Source organism: Muscardinus avellanarius, assembly GCF_963383645.1.
Source record: "Muscardinus avellanarius genome assembly, chromosome: 6".
Classification (NCBI taxonomy): Eukaryota; Metazoa; Chordata; class Mammalia; order Rodentia; family Gliridae; genus Muscardinus; species Muscardinus avellanarius.
This window is the reverse complement of record NC_137791.1, coordinates 28,152,562-28,171,058: the sequence shown is the minus strand read 5'-3', so window position 1 is coordinate 28,171,058 and position 18,497 is coordinate 28,152,562. Positions and strand designations below refer to the sequence as shown.

Here is an 18,497-nt window from a genome sequence, read left to right as displayed (position 1 = left end):
TACAGGAATGCACCACCACATTCAGCACACATACATTTTTTTTTTTTTTAGTACTAATTGCTACTAAAGCAAGGACTCATATTTGCATGAATGCCTGTAATGCACTGGTTCAGCTACAACCAGGCCATCATCTAAGCACAACTTCACCTTATGCACATCACAGGCTCTGCCATTTTCTAGAGAATCTACCAAATTACAGATTACTAACTCTTTTCTAGATTTGCAGAATCTCCATTGTCTCTGCATTCTCCTGCTTCTTACATTCTCTTAAAGCATATCTTTCTTTACTCTTCACTTCTCCCCTACTATCCAACACTCTTAAATTGTCTCCCTAATTTTTTCAGCTTCCCTCCTGCTCTAAATCAGAAAAGGCAATGTTTACATAACTGATGTGGAGGAAGAGGCTAATGAATAAGACATAAAAAGGACTAGCTACCTTCGTGAAATAGAAGAGGAAAACCATATGGAGGATCAAATGCAAATAGCTTTCAATCAAAGTGATCTTACCACATAGCTAATGCTCATGTCCCAGATTTGCAGAGGAGCCTGAAGCATTAATTTTTACTTATATATCTAAGGCATTTTACACTGCTTCACTTCTGCTTTTAGAGCAGAGAATTTGAAAAACATCTCTGCAATCTCTGACTCATGGGTCTACCTCTCTCCTTGAGTAATTACTTAATTGCTTAATGATTTTAATGTTTATTTTTCCAGCCAGGCATAGTAACACCCACCTTTAATCCCTGTACTTGGGAGGCTGAGACAGGGCAATCATAGATCTGAGAACAGCCTCAGCAACTTAGCAAGGCATGCAGCAACTTAGTGAGAACTTGTTTCAACATTCTAAAAAAAATAGGGCTAGTCCCACAAAAAAGATTTATTTTACTTCTAAAAAATGGTTAATAGAATCTGGGCCCCGGGCCGGACCACACGTAGCATAACAGACCCCTGGAGAAACCAGGCCCAGTACCCTGGGTCCCGGACAGGGGCCGTGCAGGGCACACCAGCCAGGGCCCGGGTCGCGGGACTCTAGGCCCCAGGCAGAGTTGTGCGGAGCACACTGGACCCAGGGGGAAACCGACCCAGTCACAGTGCTACTGAGTGCCTGATCCCACTACCTCCTCAAACCACATATACTGTCTTCTCTTATTTAAAAAAAAAAAAAAAAGGAAAAGAAAAAGGAAAAATATCAGAGAGGAATTAAGAAAGCATGGCGGATGCCAGGACACTGGAGATGCAGACAAAACTTACCCAAATGCACTGGAACTTATGGAAAAATTCCCCGTGAAGGAGGACTGCTGTTTCTCTATATTGTTAAGAATCTTGGACATCACCTGTAAGGAGAGAGTTTAGCGGAGACCAAGGAGAAAGGCGTTGTTGAAAGTGGTCTCCCTGATGGTGGTGGAGACTTGTATTCAGGAGAAGCAGAAACCGGATCCTACCAACCTTATTTTTTTGGAGAAATTACACCAAATGTCGAATGCTACCGTCACGCATGCTTAGGAACACTGGACAACATTCAGAGTGGAAAAAGAGCCTGGGAAGGATTTGAAATGTTGGAGGCAGTGGCAATGAGAGTGGCCAGTACTCAGACGAGGCAGAGATCTGATGCATTACACAAGTAACCTTTGAAATAATAACCCCAGAGGTAGAATGTTACCACCACGCACCCTCCAGAACGTGGCACAATTGGTTGGGCGAAGAGGGTGCTCGGATTGGAGCCTGCCGAGGGGTGAGGCCGGTGATGGACACAGCAAATCTGGGATTGGAGCCTGCTGTGAGGCAAGGTCGGTGCTGGAGCTACGAGACAGTGATCGGAGCCTGCTGAGGGGTTAGGCCAGTGCCGGGGCCAATGGCTGGCATCGGAGCCTGCCGTGAGGCAAGGCCACTACTGGGGCCTCCGAGGCTGAGATCAGAGCCTGCTGAGGGGTTAGGCCAGTGCCGGGGCCAATGGCTGGCATCAGAGCCTATCGTGAGGCAAGGCCGGTGCCAGGGCCAGCAAGGCCAGGATCGGAGTTTACCGTGAGGAAAGGCTGGTTCTGGGGCTTCCGAGGCCTGGACTGGAGCCTGCCGAGGGGTTAGGCCGGTACCAGGGCCAGCGGCTGGTATCTGGGCCTTCCGTGAGGCAAAGCCCCTACTGAGGCCTCCGTGGCCAGGATCAGGGCCTGCTGAGGGGTTAGGCTGGTGCTAGGGCCAACGAGGCCGGCATCAGAGTTTGCCATGAGGCAAGGCCTGTGCTGGGGCCTCCGAGGCCGGGATCGGAGCCTGCCGAGGGGTTAGGCCGGTGCCAGGGCCAGCAAGGCCGGGATCGGAGCTCACTGTGAGGCAAGGCCACTACTGCGGCCTCTGAGGCTGGGATCGGAACCATGTGAGGGGTTAGGCTGGTGTCAGGGCCAGTGAGACCAGAATCGGGGCCTCCCATGAGGCAAGGCTGCTGCTTGAGCCAGCGAGGTCTGGATCAGTCCACCGGGTAGCCAGTCCACTACTGGGGCCGTCAAGAGTGGGATCGGTACTTGCAACACGGTATGCACAGAGAAATATCGCAGAAAATAAAAATCAGATGCTTCACCTAATCAGCAATAACTAGGAGGAAAGGGGCAACAGGAAGAGGTCGAGCTATAGAAAGGGCCCTATAGTGAAGCAACTAAGGTGACCAATCAGAGGGTATGGAATAGGGGAGGATGGAGCCTCTTTAAAAAGCAGAAGGTACATAAACAAATGTATCAAAGTTAATCACCAAACAAGCATGGGATCGAGGGAGGGGGAGGGATGGAATGGGGCTGGATGAGGGCTTATTGGATGATGTGCGCTTGTATATCCTCTCAAGTCTTGTACTCTAATCTGATTGATATATGACTACAATGCACCAATTAAAAAATAAAATAAAATAAATGGTTAATAGCTATTGCTTTTTTCTCATAGTTTTGTTGTGAGAAATAAATACAGATGAAGAATGGATCAAACTCTAAACCAGATATATGTGTTAACTATCTAAATAAAATGCCATTAAAGAGACTATTGGTTGAAGTCAATGTGCTTTGGAGCTCTCAGATTTCTATATATCTTGATTAATATGCAAAAACCATTAATTTTTATTCATTTTTCACGTAGGTTACTTCGCAATATTTTTAACGCAGTTGTCAAAATTTGTATGTGAGGAAATGTACAGCAGGAATACATCATACAGTTCCAAGACAAACCAATTCTTACTCTTGGAAAAAAACAAGTTTGATACTCATTGCTGGGAGGGTGGGAAGAGGAAGGGGTGGGGTTGAGGTCACCAAGCACAGTGTGAATGTATGTCATTTTCAGTATGATCCACATAAAAATAAAATAAAAAGATGAAAAAATTTATGTTAAAATATTTTTAAAATTGGTATTTTCATCAGGTTTTTGTCCCTGTGACCAAAACACCTGACAAGCACAACAGAGAGAAGAAAAAATTTGTTTTAGTTTCAGGGGTTTGGTCTATAGTTGAAAGCTCCCAGGCAGAAACATCATGCAGCAGGGCAGCCAAGAAGCAGAGAGAGAAGGAGTTCAGAGACAAATACAGTAATCAAGGCCAGCTCCACCCTCATGAACCACCTGCTACAGCTCTGCAACTTGCTGCATTGCCAACAATTGAGCTGGAGACACTCTATATCCAAGCATAGTGGCTGGTCTACTACCTGGTGTCAAATGCTGAGCTTTCTAAGTTAGATGGGTTCCCTGCCACACTCCACTGCATATGTAGGCTCCACCCAGCCCCCTAGGTCTCACTTTGAGGGGTGGGGCACAGGGACCCAGAGGAGATTCTGATACTCTTACCACTATTTTTACTATACTACCATAGGCAAAAACATTTTTAACCTATTTCCCATCGGCCCTGGGACTCCTTGCCAGAAGCACTTGTAGCTACAGTTTTCACCCCCAAATAACTCAGGGATTATAGTCCTAAAAAAAAATTTCACAAGGGGATAAATTAAAAGACATTGACAAGACAGACCAAATTCTCCTTTGCAGAAATGTTACTGCAAAGTCTTGAGCAGAATCTTGAGTTAGAGCTGCTCTGGTCAACAAGGCCTCTTTGGGGTATAACATCTCAGCAATTCTTCCATCTCTGCTGGTCAATCAAAAGCTTAGATTTTATTGCAGAAGATCAAAACTGTGTTTAACTTTCTCCTAAGTACCGTTTCAATGGTATATACTCCAAACAGAAACATTACAATTGGTGAATCACAGGCAAATTTACTTTAGCTTCAAATAGCTAGTTCATTATGTAAAATTAAAGACACCGGAGCAAGTTGCACTTTTATTCTTCTAAGTGGGAAATGGATTAAAAAATATGACTATTTAGGCCGGGCGTGGTGGCGCACGCTTGTAATCCCCGCACTTGGGAGGCGGAGACAGGAGGATCGCGCAGGTTCGAAGCCAGCCGCGCTGGCGTAAGAGACCCTGTTTCAAAAATATAAAATAGGTCTGGGAGTGTAGCCCGGAGGTAGAAGGGCTTCCAGGAACCCCAGTACCACCAAAAAAAAAAAAAAAAAAAAAATATGACTATTTATAGTCATATTATAGTGACTATTTATAGTCAATTATAGTATAATACTTAAAGTGCTCTGTACTCATAAACAGTTTTTATTGTTGTGAACATCTATTCTGTCTACTTTACATATTAGATTTTCTTATATCTTTATTGTATGCATTAGCAATAAAACAGATTGGTATTTAAAACTATGTGAAGCTCGGTGTGGTGGCACACGCTTGTAATCCCCGTGCTTGGGAGGCAGAGACAGGAGGATCACGCAGATTTGAAGCCAGCCTCACTGGCTTAAGAGACCCTGTTTCCAAATAAAAGATAAAATAGGTCTGGGAGTGTAGTCCGGAGGTAGAAGGGTTTCTAGGAACCCCAGTACCACCAAAAAAAAAAAAGTATTCATTGTGATGTAAAACCTGATATATGTGTTTTTTTACTCCCAGAGTCAAATACCAATTAATTTTTATTATGTACCAAATATTTCTTATAGTACCTATATTTATTATATCTCAATATTATATTCTATATATTTATGACAAATGTGTATGCATTTTATTTAATATTATAGATTTTTAAATTAATAAAATTATACCATATATACTTAAATAGCTTTCATGTTTATTCATTCACTATTTGGATGATGTAAGAAAGAAAAATGATATTTTCTATAAAATTTATAAGGACAGATAAAAACTGACCAATATTCAATTATTTTTTAAATTTTTTTTATTTCTTATTGGTGCACTGTATTCATACATCATAGTGGGATACAAACTTTTGTAGACATACATGCACACATCGCCCAGTCAGCCCCCACCCGATCCCCACCCCATTCTCTCCCCATCCCTCCTTCCCATGCTTGGCTTAGTGGTTGATATCTGGTATTATAGCAATTTATCCAAAATTAAAAATGATAATCTCACATAACAGTTTCATTTGTCTGATACCAAGCTTTTGATGACTTAAAGATAACATTTCAATATTTCTTTTTGCTTTCTTTCTTGCCAGAGAATATTTTTTTTTCTATTTTTTTAGGTGAAACTATCATATATTTATATATTTATTTTTCAGAAAAAAATCTATCCTAATATGGAAAATGGATTCTAGATACCCAAAACGATTCTGAAAAAGAAAAAAGCTAGAAGATATATATTTTCTGATTTCAAACCATATAAAGCTACAATATTTGAAAAAGTGTAGTACTGTTCTAAAGGCAGATATATAGACCATTGGAGTTACATACAAGCCTAGAGATAAATTCTTCCCTATATTGTCAAGTTATTTTTGACAAGGTTTCCACGAACATTTGGTGGTGGAAATAATAATCTTTTGACTAAATATTGTTGAAAAATAATAATTACATGGAAAAGAATAAATTTGGACCCTTACCTAATCCAATATACAAGTATTAACTCAAAATAGATAAAAGACCTAAATATAAATCTTAAGACTATAAACTTTTAGAAGAAAATCTGGGTCATAAAACCTCACAACATTGAAATTGGCAGTGATTTCTTGGATATAATTTCAATGGCACAGGCAACAGAAGAGTATACAAACTCCCTAAAAAATAAAAAAAAAATATTATATATCCAAAGACAATGTAAACAGAGTTAAAAGTTACTAATAGAATGGGATAAAATATTTCCAAATGCTATATCTGAAGGTATATTAATATTCCAACTAGAAATCCTAAAAATTAACAACAATAAAGGCAAACAATACAATTTAGAGATAGGTAAAGAACTAACAAAAATAATGAATCTCCACAGATAACCAATCTTACTTGTCTGTTGGATGGAAAATCTTGTTTCTCTGGTTCTGGTGTGTGTTACCTATTTCTTCTTTGTAGTTAATCTCTTTGAGTATTTTCTCTAGTGCTGGTTTTGAAGACATAAATTCCTTCAGTTTCTGTTTGTCATGGAAGCTTCTTATTTTTCTATCTAATTTGATAGAAAGTTTTGCTGGGTAGAAAATTTTTGGCTGGAAGTTGTTTTCTTTCAGAGTTTGGAATATGTTACTCCAAGCCCTTCTGGCTTTCATGACTTGGTTTGGGAAGTCTGGAGTGATTCTAATTGGTTTCCTTCTGAATGTCACTTGGCCCTTTGTTTTTGTTGCCTTTAAGATTCTCTGCTTGGCTTCCACATTGGTCATTTTGACAATTATGTGGCGTGGGGATCCTCTTCTCTGATTCTGTCTAAAGGGAGTTCTTTAAGTTTCCTGGATCTGTGTATCAACCTCTTGCTCTATGTTTGGAAAATTTTCTGCTATTACTTCCTTGAAGAGATTGTTGATCGCTTTGGTTTCACTTTCTTTTCCCTCCTATATTCCAATTATTCTTAGGTTAGCTCTCTTAAAATGGGCCCATATTTCTTCCATGTCAGATTCCTGCTGTTGGATATTTTTTTCTAGATTAGAAACTATGCCTTCATTTTTGGAATGATCATCTTCTAAGAGCGAGATTCTGTTCTCCATGTGGTCTAATCCGTTGTTTGTGCTTTGAATTGAGGCCTTTACTTCATTAATTGCATCCTTTATCTCTTTTTGGCTCTCTCTGAGTTCTTTACGAAGCACCTCTATTATTTCTACAGTTATTTTCCTGATTTGATCTTCTAGAAATCTCTGATTTTCTGTTTTATCGGGTTCTGATGTTGTGGGGTTGTGGGCATTCATTGCTCCAGTATTATTCCTCTTTCCCATGATTTTGGAGGTTTGTGCCTTCTCTGGGTTCTTCCCTTGAGTCACTATGACTTCACTTAAGGTGCTCTGGATCTTGAGTCTGTAGTATCTCAGACTCCACTTCTCCTTTACTGGGTTGTATCACAGAGTCTCCGACCCAGGGAGTCGATAGAGGCTGCTTTAAGCTATGGAGGGTGCCAGGTTGCACGTTCTCCTATGGTGTGATATCTCTGCCACCGCCACTCCCCCACTGGGTCAAATCCCAGGGAGTACAGTACTGGGATTTCTCCTTTGTGGCCCGCAATTTGACTCACTGTTCTTGAGTTCGCAGTTGTAGCTGTACTGGACTCGGTGGATTCACTGCTGCTGCTGCCAGTGGCAATATGGCACCGCTGCTCCGCCCTCGGCTGTGAGGCTGGCTTATTTCTTCTTGGTTTTGAATTCCACTCTGAATCCCTGCAGCGTGTGCTGAGCTCAGCTACTGGGAGCTTTAGATGCTCTCTGCACTGAAAAATTCCTCCTGGCTGTTCCGCAGCGGCTCACCTCGGCTTGCTGTAGCCGTCCGGTGTGTTCGCCGCTGCCGCAGGCATTATGGCACTGCTGCCACGTCCTTGGGCGTGAGGCCGGTGTATCTCCTCTGTGGCTCTGAGCTCTGTTCTCAGTCCGCTTTCTCTTTGGAGCCTGGTGATTTTTTGTTTCTCTGGTGATGGTGTTTTCTGGCTATGAAAGGCGCTGATTTTGTGGTAATGGAGATTGATTGTTAGCGGGGCTCTTAAGCCCCGCTTTTCTCAGTCGCCATCTTCCCGGAAGTCCCAATATTCAATTTTTAACAATACCTTAGGAATCCATTTTGTAACCTTTTGGTATACCTGTCTGTATGTTCCACTATGAGAAGTATAGTTTTCCCTTTCTTTTTGTTGTTGTTGTTATTAAAAAAAAAAAAAAAAAAAAAAAAAAAAAAACTTTCCCAGTGGGAAAATAGCCAACCAGATTAGATTATAAGGCCTCACTCCAGCCAAGGAAGGATGATAAGGTGGGCTACTTATTTGGAGGATAAAAGAAAGCCTGGAATGCCCCTGCAAGGTGCTTACTTCCATTTTAGGGTGTACCTGCACCGTTCTGCACAAAAGTAAAGTACCCTGCCTGCCAAGTCACTTTTGAGTTCTTGAGTATTAATTTAATATTCCACTAAAATCTGTTTCTAACAATGACTGTATTTTATGAAATGCCATTTTGTCATATGTGATTAATTAATTAATATGTGATTTTGATTGTTCTTGCCTCATTTATTTATTCTTAAACTTATCTAATTTAAGAATCCTTAGCAAAAAAATATTCTTTTTTTTAAGTACTGGAAAGTAAATCCAAGGGCATTCTACCTCTGACCTATACTCCCAGCTCTATTTCATTTTGAAACAGGATATCATTAAGTTGCCGAGGGTCTCACTAAATTGCTAAGGCTGGCCTCAAAACACCTCATGCCTGGCAACTTTTTTGTCTTCTCAGAAAAGTGATGCTTCTATACTTTTAAATCTGCTTTTTTACTTTTTGCTTTATGTGTTCATTCTGCTTTCAAGGCTTATTAAGAGAAGGACCATACCTACTACTTATCATCCTGAAATACTGGCATTCTTATCCTTAAATCATCTAATCAAACTCGGGGAGGCTCACTATCATAAGTTAAAACAACAGCAAACACCAGAATGGCTTCTCAGTTGATTTAGTTGAGAGAGTGATAGGCATGAGCATTATTTCTTATGAGATAAATATTTTTTGGCAAGGAATTAATTAATATAATGGTCTTTAGATGCTGAGGCCCCGTAGTTTCAGTTTTTATATTGAAGGGTACATTTATTAATGATGTTTCATCTTTCAACATGACTTGTTTGGTAATTTTGAAGAGAAGTGTCACAGTGAGATCAAGGGTTTTCTTTCATAGATTTCAACTCAGATTCTGGGGATGGTTTGAAAACTAAGTGCCACGTGCATCTGAAAGATCCAAGATCCTGGCAAATTGGTCAGTTAGGAATCAAGACCTGATCAGCTCTGGGTTATCTTTCTCAACTGGCTGCTTTTTTATATATTCTACTAACCTCTTAGGTATTATCCAACTTTTTCTCTACCTCTATCTCTTGTTCTGCTTTCTTTCGTTGTTATTTCAATATTTCCTTCAGTTATTATTGAGTTTTTCTTGAGTTTTATTTTAGTTGTTTTAATTTATGTTATAGTTGTATTTACATCTGGTTAAGTCTATTAAGTGCCTTTAATTTCCATTTTTTCCCCTTAGTCCTCATGGGTTTTAATTTTTTTTCTTCTGTTTATCAGACCATAGAAGTCACATGCAAAAAAAATCTCTTTGGGCACTAACTGAAGATATCAAACTCCTCAGGCATTGTTAGCTGTCTTTGAACAGTTTAAACAAAATATATATCTACTGATACAGTGCAGGTCAGGACCTGAAAGATAACAGGAACACCCTAAATTACCTTGTGACTTTGGGACTATGATCACAATTACATACCTACTCCTGCCTACTCCTCACAAAAATCCCCTATAAAAGAAGAGTCCTATACTCCCAAAATGTTACTGGGTTTTGAGTTTCCATAGGTTCTTGTCTCCCCCAAAAGAAAGATTCTTTTTGGGAAATGCAGATAGGGTGGGCATGAAAGGGTTTATTGGGTAGTTTCCACAGTAAGGTTACAGAACTGGCTAGCCCAGGAATGAGGTAAAGGAGAGAAGGTCCCCCATCCACCTCATAGTGAGTCTCTTATATGGTCCAGAATTACACCCCTTTCATGCATGCTAATTCAGGGCAATTATTATTATTTTTTGAGTTTCACATCAGGGTTAGTGTGACTGTGCACAGTTGTGCCATGTGGGAAATCTAAAGCTGTGGTGTAATAAGCTAGATGTCTCTATTTACAGCTGGGTGGGGCAATCATCATTCCCCAATTTTTTCCCGTGTCCTGTTCATATCTAGCTAGCTACCTAACAACAGGGTTTCTCTCACTTTTGGGGTGACCTGTACTCTCCCTTGAATGTGCACTTCCAATGTTCCTATAAATATGTCTTTAAAATGTATATTTATCGGTTTATTATAGTTATACATCATAGTTATATTCAGAGTGATTATAAACAGACAAGCACACATCACTTGATGTACTCTCTCCACATCCCACCCTATTTTCCCCTACACATGTTATTGAGATTGGTAGTAAAACTTTCCTACATGAACATAGCATTATTTGAACTGTTTCCTTGCTCAATCTCCTTTTTCCTTTCACCTCTCTTTTCCATCCCTTTCCACTATTCTACTGGTCTGACCTCTCCTTTACCTGAAGTCTCTTGTGTTGCCTATTTTCTCTCTAGCTTCCACATATGAGAGGAAACAAACAACCCTTGACTTCCTGAGACTGGCTGAACTCACTTAGCATAATATTCTCCAGTTTCTCTTTTTAAAATGTGGCTTTCTTAGGCTTTTGGGATTGAATTGGGTGGAATTGTCTTTTTTATGGGGGGTACTGGTTATGGAACCCAGTGGGTATTCTACCTCTGAGCTACACGCCTAGGTCTATTTTTTATTATTTTGAAACAAGGTCTCACTGAGTTGCAGAGAGCCTCACTGAGGCTGGTCATGAACCTATGATCTGGGTTGGTTTTGAACCTATGATCCTTTTATCACAGCCTCCCAAGTACTATGATTACAAGCATGTACCACCACACCCAACGTGGAATTGTCTTTTGATTAAAATAAACTAATTGACAATAATAACAACAACAGTAATGTTTAGGTATAAAGTCTGTCCTTATAATTTAATGGACTTTACTTTCTTCTAATTTTATGGACTTTACTTCCTTCTATACAATTGAATTCAGTGTCACAATGAGACCAGATGGATAGGAAGAACCTGTGGCAAGTCATAGGCTTCTAAATTTAATCTTCATACATTTTCCTCATTTTAAGCTGAATACAATATGGAATTTAGGGCAACAAGTTCAGTGCTATTTAGTTAGATTGGAAGTCAATAATCTAGTACTGGGTGAACCCGGCCCACTTTCATAAAAGTAGCAGATACTGTGCATGTACTTGTATAATGAAACATCAAGCTGTCACAATTACCCATTTGAGTACCCATCTAATAAATACCTTTGAATCTGCGACTTTGTTTAAGCCAGATATAAAGGCCAGAGGTTTTATAGTTCACGATTAAATCAAAATAGTTTAGCACCCTCAGACCAAGTATGAACACTATCAGCCATTTGGCTTGGATCCTGAACCAAACAATGGATTGGGTGATAGTTGTATAATTTGTTCAAGGAGTGGTTGGTGGGAGCTGGGAGTGCAGCTCAGTGGCAAAATGTTTTCCTGACAGTTGGGGCCCAGGGTTCTGATTCCTGGTGCATGCCTGAGGTTTTCTATCTGTTCTTTTATGAATGGTCAGAATTGGTTTTTGGAGAACCAATTACATTTTCACAATTGTGATCCTTAATTTAAATGATTATCTTTCGGCTGGCCAAGGTCCTAATTTCTTGGTGCCCATCAGTCCCTCACCTTCCTGTTTACCTTGCTCAACCTCACAGAAAGAAGGATGAAGATATCTGTTTTAATTCTTCTTGTTCCCAGGTCTTCTTGTCCTGCCTCGTACCTCCCCCAATGATGTGATGCCAGTTTATGTCAGTAAAATGGGGCAAGAATCATTCTGTTTCAAACCTAAGGCTAGCCAGGGTGTGCTGGTAGTGGGTGCTATCAGAGTATTGCAGTCAAGGTCTCAGGGGGTGGGTGATCTAGAGGGCTGAGGAAGAAGAAATTCTTTATATGATCTTTTGTTCTCATTATCATCTGGAGCTGGAGGGCTCAAGGAGTCTGGTTATCTTCGCTCAAAGTCATTTATGGTGATTCAGTGGGTATCTACATGAAAAACGGATACATTAGTACCTTATACAATAATCCTGATAGCTCCTCATAATGTTTTTTTTTTCACAACTCATTACTTTGGGCCATCCACCTATTAGCATTTTAAATTGAAGGCCAGACAGCCAACTCATTTGCAATGTACCATGAGTTATATATAGCTTTGCGAAAATTTTTGTGGCACAAAGCTTAAAAAAAAAGCATGTTTATTTGAACTTAGCTTAAAGATATTTTATGTTTGTAGGATTTAACAAGACTCAGGTCATTTAAGAGCTTATAGAAACAGGAATCTCCACTTTTTTTGTGGTGTCCAGTGGTGCTAAATCTGCCACTCAAGAATGGCAGTTTTAAATTTACAACATCTTATAAGCACTTAACTGGAGGGAAGTTTTGGGCATTGGTTTCATATCTTATTTTTTGTGAGCCTTAAAGCAGAAGTACCATTATAAATTATAATGTAGAGTATAAGGGGAGCCAAAGTCAGAAGATAGGTTAATTATGCTGGTGGTCTTTTAAATGACTGTATGAATATGATTTTTCTTTTACCCAGGATAACACACTTATTTTGGGTTATACTTTTCCGCTGGGTGTTCAAGACCAAGTAGTTAGCACAATGTTGGGAAAACAAGTTTGTCTAACGTTTTTGTTGCTAAAGTAAGTTAAGGCTGCTCTAGGATTACTCTTAGGAACTTGGTGAGGCATTATCTGTATCAGTTTTACTCCTCTGCCAGGAGGGGTCTTGATTTTGCAAACCATTTGGATTTCTTTGAAGCAAAAAGGACATTCTTTCTAATGACACTCTTTTTTTTGCAGAGTATGTGTTTGAGGATTCCAGCTTCTGGGGCATTCATGATCTCCCTGTTTTGGGAGGTCAAATCACTCACTGGTATTGGAGGGCCCTTCAGCAAAGTCCCATTACTCCTGGTACCTATTTGACCTTAGAAGACTTAGGGCCTAAGTATTGGTTGTTTTGCCATAGTCCTTTTATATTCTGATTATTTGTTAAGTCTTAGTTGTTGAACACCTAGAAGGTCAGTTTTATCAATTATTTTAAGCTGTTGTTGCACTTCTGTTAAACAATTATACAATTTAATTAGAAAAACACAAAACAGAATTATCAGTAATAAAACAAATCTTATTTGTATCTTTGTATAAAGAATATGGTCATAATACAACTAGAAAAATATAAAATAAATCCGGAGATGCTAGCACCATTTGTTTTGTTTAGATGTCATTAGCTTAGTAATCTTACATTTTGTATTTTAGAAATCCTATACATTAAAAAATCACAAAGATTTAAAACATTATGGTCAATAGACAGCAGAAAACTATCTTAATAATATGTAAAATTTTGTTCTCTAGGGTTGTTTTTGTAAAATTTTGCCAAAGGCAGATCAATATCTTAAGAAAACCAAATGGTTTTAAACACAAAATCAATGTGTTTAATGTGACTTTTAGAAAACCCTTTAAATGATTTCTTCTAATATTAATCAACCAGCTTTATCACATACAACATTTTTAGGTGTTACCACTTACAAATTATTTGTAACTTCCATAAACATTTTGCAAATTGCTTAACCCTCTGATTTTGTTCTCTCTTTTCCCCTATAGGATAACTCAGTCATTTAGAACAGGGATCTTGCTGTACAAAATTCTTTTTACATAAAAGCACTTCCCTCTTTCTTTATTATAATATCCCCTGTGTCTACAAATATGTCCCTTATTTATTGGGTTTTGTTGTCTCCTTTTGGACTCTGGTGGTATGACAATTCTTTATCTGTTGGCATAGTCAGAAAAGCCATATCATACTTGCTAGTGTAGCACAGCCTCTCTCTCTCTCTCTCTCTCTCTCTCTCTCTCTCTCTCTCTCTCTCTCTCCCCTGAGCTATACCTCCATCCATATTTTGTATTCTTTATTTTGAAACAGGGTCTCACTGAGTTGGAAAGGGCCTCACTAAATAGCTGAGGCTGTTCACAAACTGTGATTCTCCTGTCTCAGCCTCCCAAATGCTGGGATTACAAGTGTGAGTCACCGCGCCCAGCTTTAGATTTCTCTTTAACACAAATTTTAAATCCCTTACTCTCCTCTTATAAAACAGATCTACCTGCAAGATAATGTTATTGTTCATATTTTTCTGGTAGCCATCCTCGATTTTGACATATACTACCAAACCAGGCACAGAAAAAAAAAAAAAAACTAGAAATTTAATGGGGTGCTGACAGGCTCAGCAGATGAGCTGTTTCCCATTTGAGAGATGGAAGACATATAAGAGCATCCTTTTAGTTATTTCTGTGAAATTTGTTTCAGAATGTTCCCTGGGATATCTGACACCTGTTTCATACATTGCCATATATGGGGTGCATTTCCTGGGTTTTCCCATGCCTACCACCATGACAAAGAGCTAACACTTAGTTACAACTGCCAGATACGTATGTGATGCATCTGTGGTGGGAAGTCAGTGAATCATGAGACCAGTACCTAGACAACCACGGGCTTGATACAGCACATATTGCTGCCTGCCTGTCACCTCCCTTTGTTGCCAGAGGTAAGTGTATGTACTTTATCTGTATTTAGTTTTTTCGAGAAATATCAAAACAGAATTGTTTTCTATCATTAGGGCTCTTGTCCAAAGGATCTTGACAAATGAAATCCAAGGACTAGAGAAGGGTGTAAAATATGAAAGTTTTATTTTAAGTTAGAGAAAGATAGAGGATAAAGCAGCCTCCCAAAGGGAGAGTCTTAGAAAGAGAGTGACCTTGAAACCCTTGGGTAATGGGCTTTTAAACCTTCTTGAGGTTTTCTAATCTGTTCTTTTAGGATTGGACAGAATTGAGTTTGGGGGGCCAATGACTTTTGCACCATTTCACCCCTTAATTTAAATGATTCTTTGCGCTGGTCAGGGCCTGATTCCCTGGCACCCATCATTCTCTTACCTTTCTTCTTATGTCCCCCAACCTCACAGGAAGAAGGATACATATGGCTGCTTTAATTCTTTCTTTTCTCAGATTCTCTGCCTTGCCTCATGTCCCCCTTCTGATGATGTGATCCTAACTGCTAGTAGGGAAATGGAGTGATGACCACCCTAATTGCTTTGTGCTGGTAGGGAGAGTTGTCAGAGTATTACTGCTTAGGGTCTTAGGGAATGGAAGACCTAGAGGACTGTATAAGAAGTAATTATTCATATGACAATTTATTTTCATGATCATCTGGAGCTCGAAGGCAGAAGGAGACTGGTAATCTCGGCTTAAAGTCATCTATGGTGGTTCAGTGGTTATCTACATAAAAAACTGATACACTAGTACATCATACAATAATCCAGATATCTCACCATAATGGTTTTTTCATGACCCTTTACCTTGGGCCATCATCCTATAGCATTTTAAAATGGAGGCTAAGTAGCCAACCCATTTTTAAGAAACCATGAGTACATATATATATATATCATTGTTAAAAGTTTTGTGGCACAGAGCCTGAAAAAACCCAAGCATATTGTTTTTAACTTAGCTGAAACAATTTTGTTTGTCCATAGGATTTTGAACAGGATTAGGTTTCTCCAAGAGCTTACAGAAATTGTAATCTCCACTTTTTGTAGTGTCCAATGGTTTTAGACTAGACCTGTAAAATCTCAAGAATGACATGTTTAGTGGATGTGGTGGTGCAAGCTTGTAATCCCAGCATTCGGGAAGCTGAGACCGGAGGATCACATTTCGAGGGCAGCCTCAGCTACTTAGTGAGGCCCTCCGTAACTTAGTGAGACCCTGTTTCAAAATAAAGAATAAAAAATAGGGCAGGAGGTGTAGCTCAGAGTTAGAATGTCCCTTAGTTCCATCCCCAGACCTGCAAAAAAAAAAAAAAAAAAAGAATGACATGTTTAACTTACAGCATCTTACAAAGACTTAACTGGAGGAAAGTTTTGGACATTTGGTATCATATCTTATTTTTTGTGAGCCTTAAAGCAGAAGTGCCATTATAAATTATAATTTAGAATGTAAGGGAGAGCCAAAGTCAGGAGGTAGGTATATTATGTGATAGTCTTTTAAATGGTTCCATGAGTATGACTCTTTTTCTCTTTTTCTTAGACTAGCATATTTATTTTGGGTTATATTTGCTTTCCTGCTGGGTTTTTTTTTTTTTTTGTGGTACTGGGGTTCGTGGAAGCCCTTCTACCTCCGGGCTACACTCCCAGACCTATTTTATACTTTTTATTTGGAAACAGGGTCTCTTAAAGCCAGCGAGGCTGGCTCCGAACCAGCGCGATCCTCCTGTCTCCACCTCCCAAGCGCAGGGATTATAAGTGTGCACCACCACGCCCGGCATCCTGCTGGATTTTTAAGACCAAGTAGTTATTACAATGTTGGGCAAACATAAGTTTGTCTAATATTTTTTTTATTTTAAAGTTAATCAAGTCTCCTGAGGGTTTCTCTGAAGGACTTTATGAGGCTTTACCTCTATCAGTTGTTCCATGTGTAGGACAGGTCTCAGTCTCACTGCCCATGTGGCTTCCTTTGAAGCACAGAGGACGTTTTCTCTCTGGTGATCCTTCTTTTAGCACAGTATATGCTGGAGGATCCCAGACTATGGGGTCTTCATGATCTCTCTGTTTTGAAAAGTCAGTTAAATCACAGGATTTGGAGGAGCCTTGAGCGAAGTCCTGGTTCCTATTTGACATTAGAGGATTTAGGGCCAAAATACTGGTTGTTTCTCCTTAGTCCTTTTATTTCCTGATTATTATCTAAGTCCTAGTTGTTGAACTCCTATAAGTCAGATTCACTATCCTTTTAAACTCTTGCAGGTGATGGCAATTATCTTAAAAGACTGTGATACACTTCTATTAAATGTTAACAACCAGTTATACAGTTTTATTAAGAAAAGCACAAAACAGAATGATCAGAAATAAAACAAATCCCATTTGTATCTTTGCATAAAGAAGATGATTATAATTCAATTAGGAACATATAAATATAAACCTGGAAAGGCTATAGCTGTTCTGTTTTGTTTAGATGTCATTGGCTTAGTAATCTTACTGTGTGTGTGTGTGTGTGTGTGTGTGTGTGTGTGTGTGTGTGTGTTACTAAGTGTGGAACCCAGGGTCTTTCTTTTATACCTCTGGACTATACCCTCAGCCCTATTTTATACTTTATTTGGAAACAGGATCTCACCAAGTTGCTGAGAGCCTCACTAAGTAGCTGAGGCTGGCTTTGAACCTGTGGGATCCTCCTGTACAAACCTCCCAAGTGCTGGGATTACAAGAGTGTGCCACCACGTCCAGCTAAACTCAAATATTTTATATCTAAGAAACCAAGAGTATTTTAAAGCATTACATTTTGCATTTACTGATTTAACTTAAAAATTATGGTTACTTCTGAAAATTAAGATGTCAGATAAATATCATTAGTGTCTTAAAACATTTTTCTGCCAAAGAAAAACCTTTAAAAGCAATGCATACTGTGTTTGAAATACTCTGCAGGGGTAAAAATAATCTATGGATTTACCTAGGGAAAAAGCATGTGTTAATAGTTTTAGGACATTTTTATTTTACTCTTATGAACAAATCTTAAATTTACTCAGTGGTTAGATTTATTTAAGTCATGTGAACTCAGGGGCATTTGATTTTAGGCTTTTTAAAATTTTATGAGAATTTATTTATTTATTATTTATTATTATTTATTAATTGGTGGTGCCATATAGACAGACACATTACACATGAACACAACAAGCAACATATAGATACTAAACAGAAAATTGACCCTTAAATAGCTGCTGAATAAAGACAGCAGGAGAAAAAAATCATAAAAAATAATGCCTCTAGCTAGGTAAAACAAAAATAAATCAGCTCCCCAGCACACTCCAGCATAGGTCTGTGTCCCAGCCACGGCCCTTCTCCCCAGGCTCCTTGACTGTGTCTGGGGGTCTGGCCTTATTCTCCAAGGCTGAAGGTGCGGGCCCAGGCCCTGGCAGAAGTGACAGAGCAGCAGGTCCAGAGAGGCATCAGCGCCGCCTTGAACCAGAAGCCTGGCACTGTGTCTGTGCAGCCTCTGTGCCCTAGACAAACAGTACTTACAAACTGTGGCTGCAGCAGCTAGGTGCAGCCTCTGCCTTTTTTTTTTTTTTTTTTATCTCTGATTCCGCCCCCATCTCTGTGCCTTGCTTGCTCTTATTTTAAAAGATATGGCACAGATTTAGTTTAAATATGAGCCACACAGGATTAAAATGCTCAATCTAAGCCTGTTAAAACCTGTGACCGAAGCCAATGAAGAGCTTTATTTTTTTCCCTTTTTTACTTACCTGGCCCATGAATCAAAATTGAAGTGAGATTGTTTCCTCTTATTATTGTTTTTCCAATGGATCTCGATGAATGAAGTCCAAGAATTAGTAAAGAGTATAGAAAT

The 18,497-nt window shown here is 39.3% G+C and overlaps 1 pseudogene across 1 annotated transcript in view; it reads left to right on the top strand.

The window, feature by feature from the left end:
* Window positions 1-18,191, top strand: part of LOC308264002 (Y-box-binding protein 1-like) — a 119,621-nt pseudogene extending 101,430 nt beyond the window's left edge. Inside the window, exon 4 of the transcript in view lies at window positions 18,038-18,191. The product of the transcript in view is annotated as a Y-box-binding protein 1-like (transcript). The remainder of the gene's footprint in view (window positions 1-18,037) is intronic.
* The last annotated feature ends 306 nt before the right edge of the window (window positions 18,192-18,497 follow it).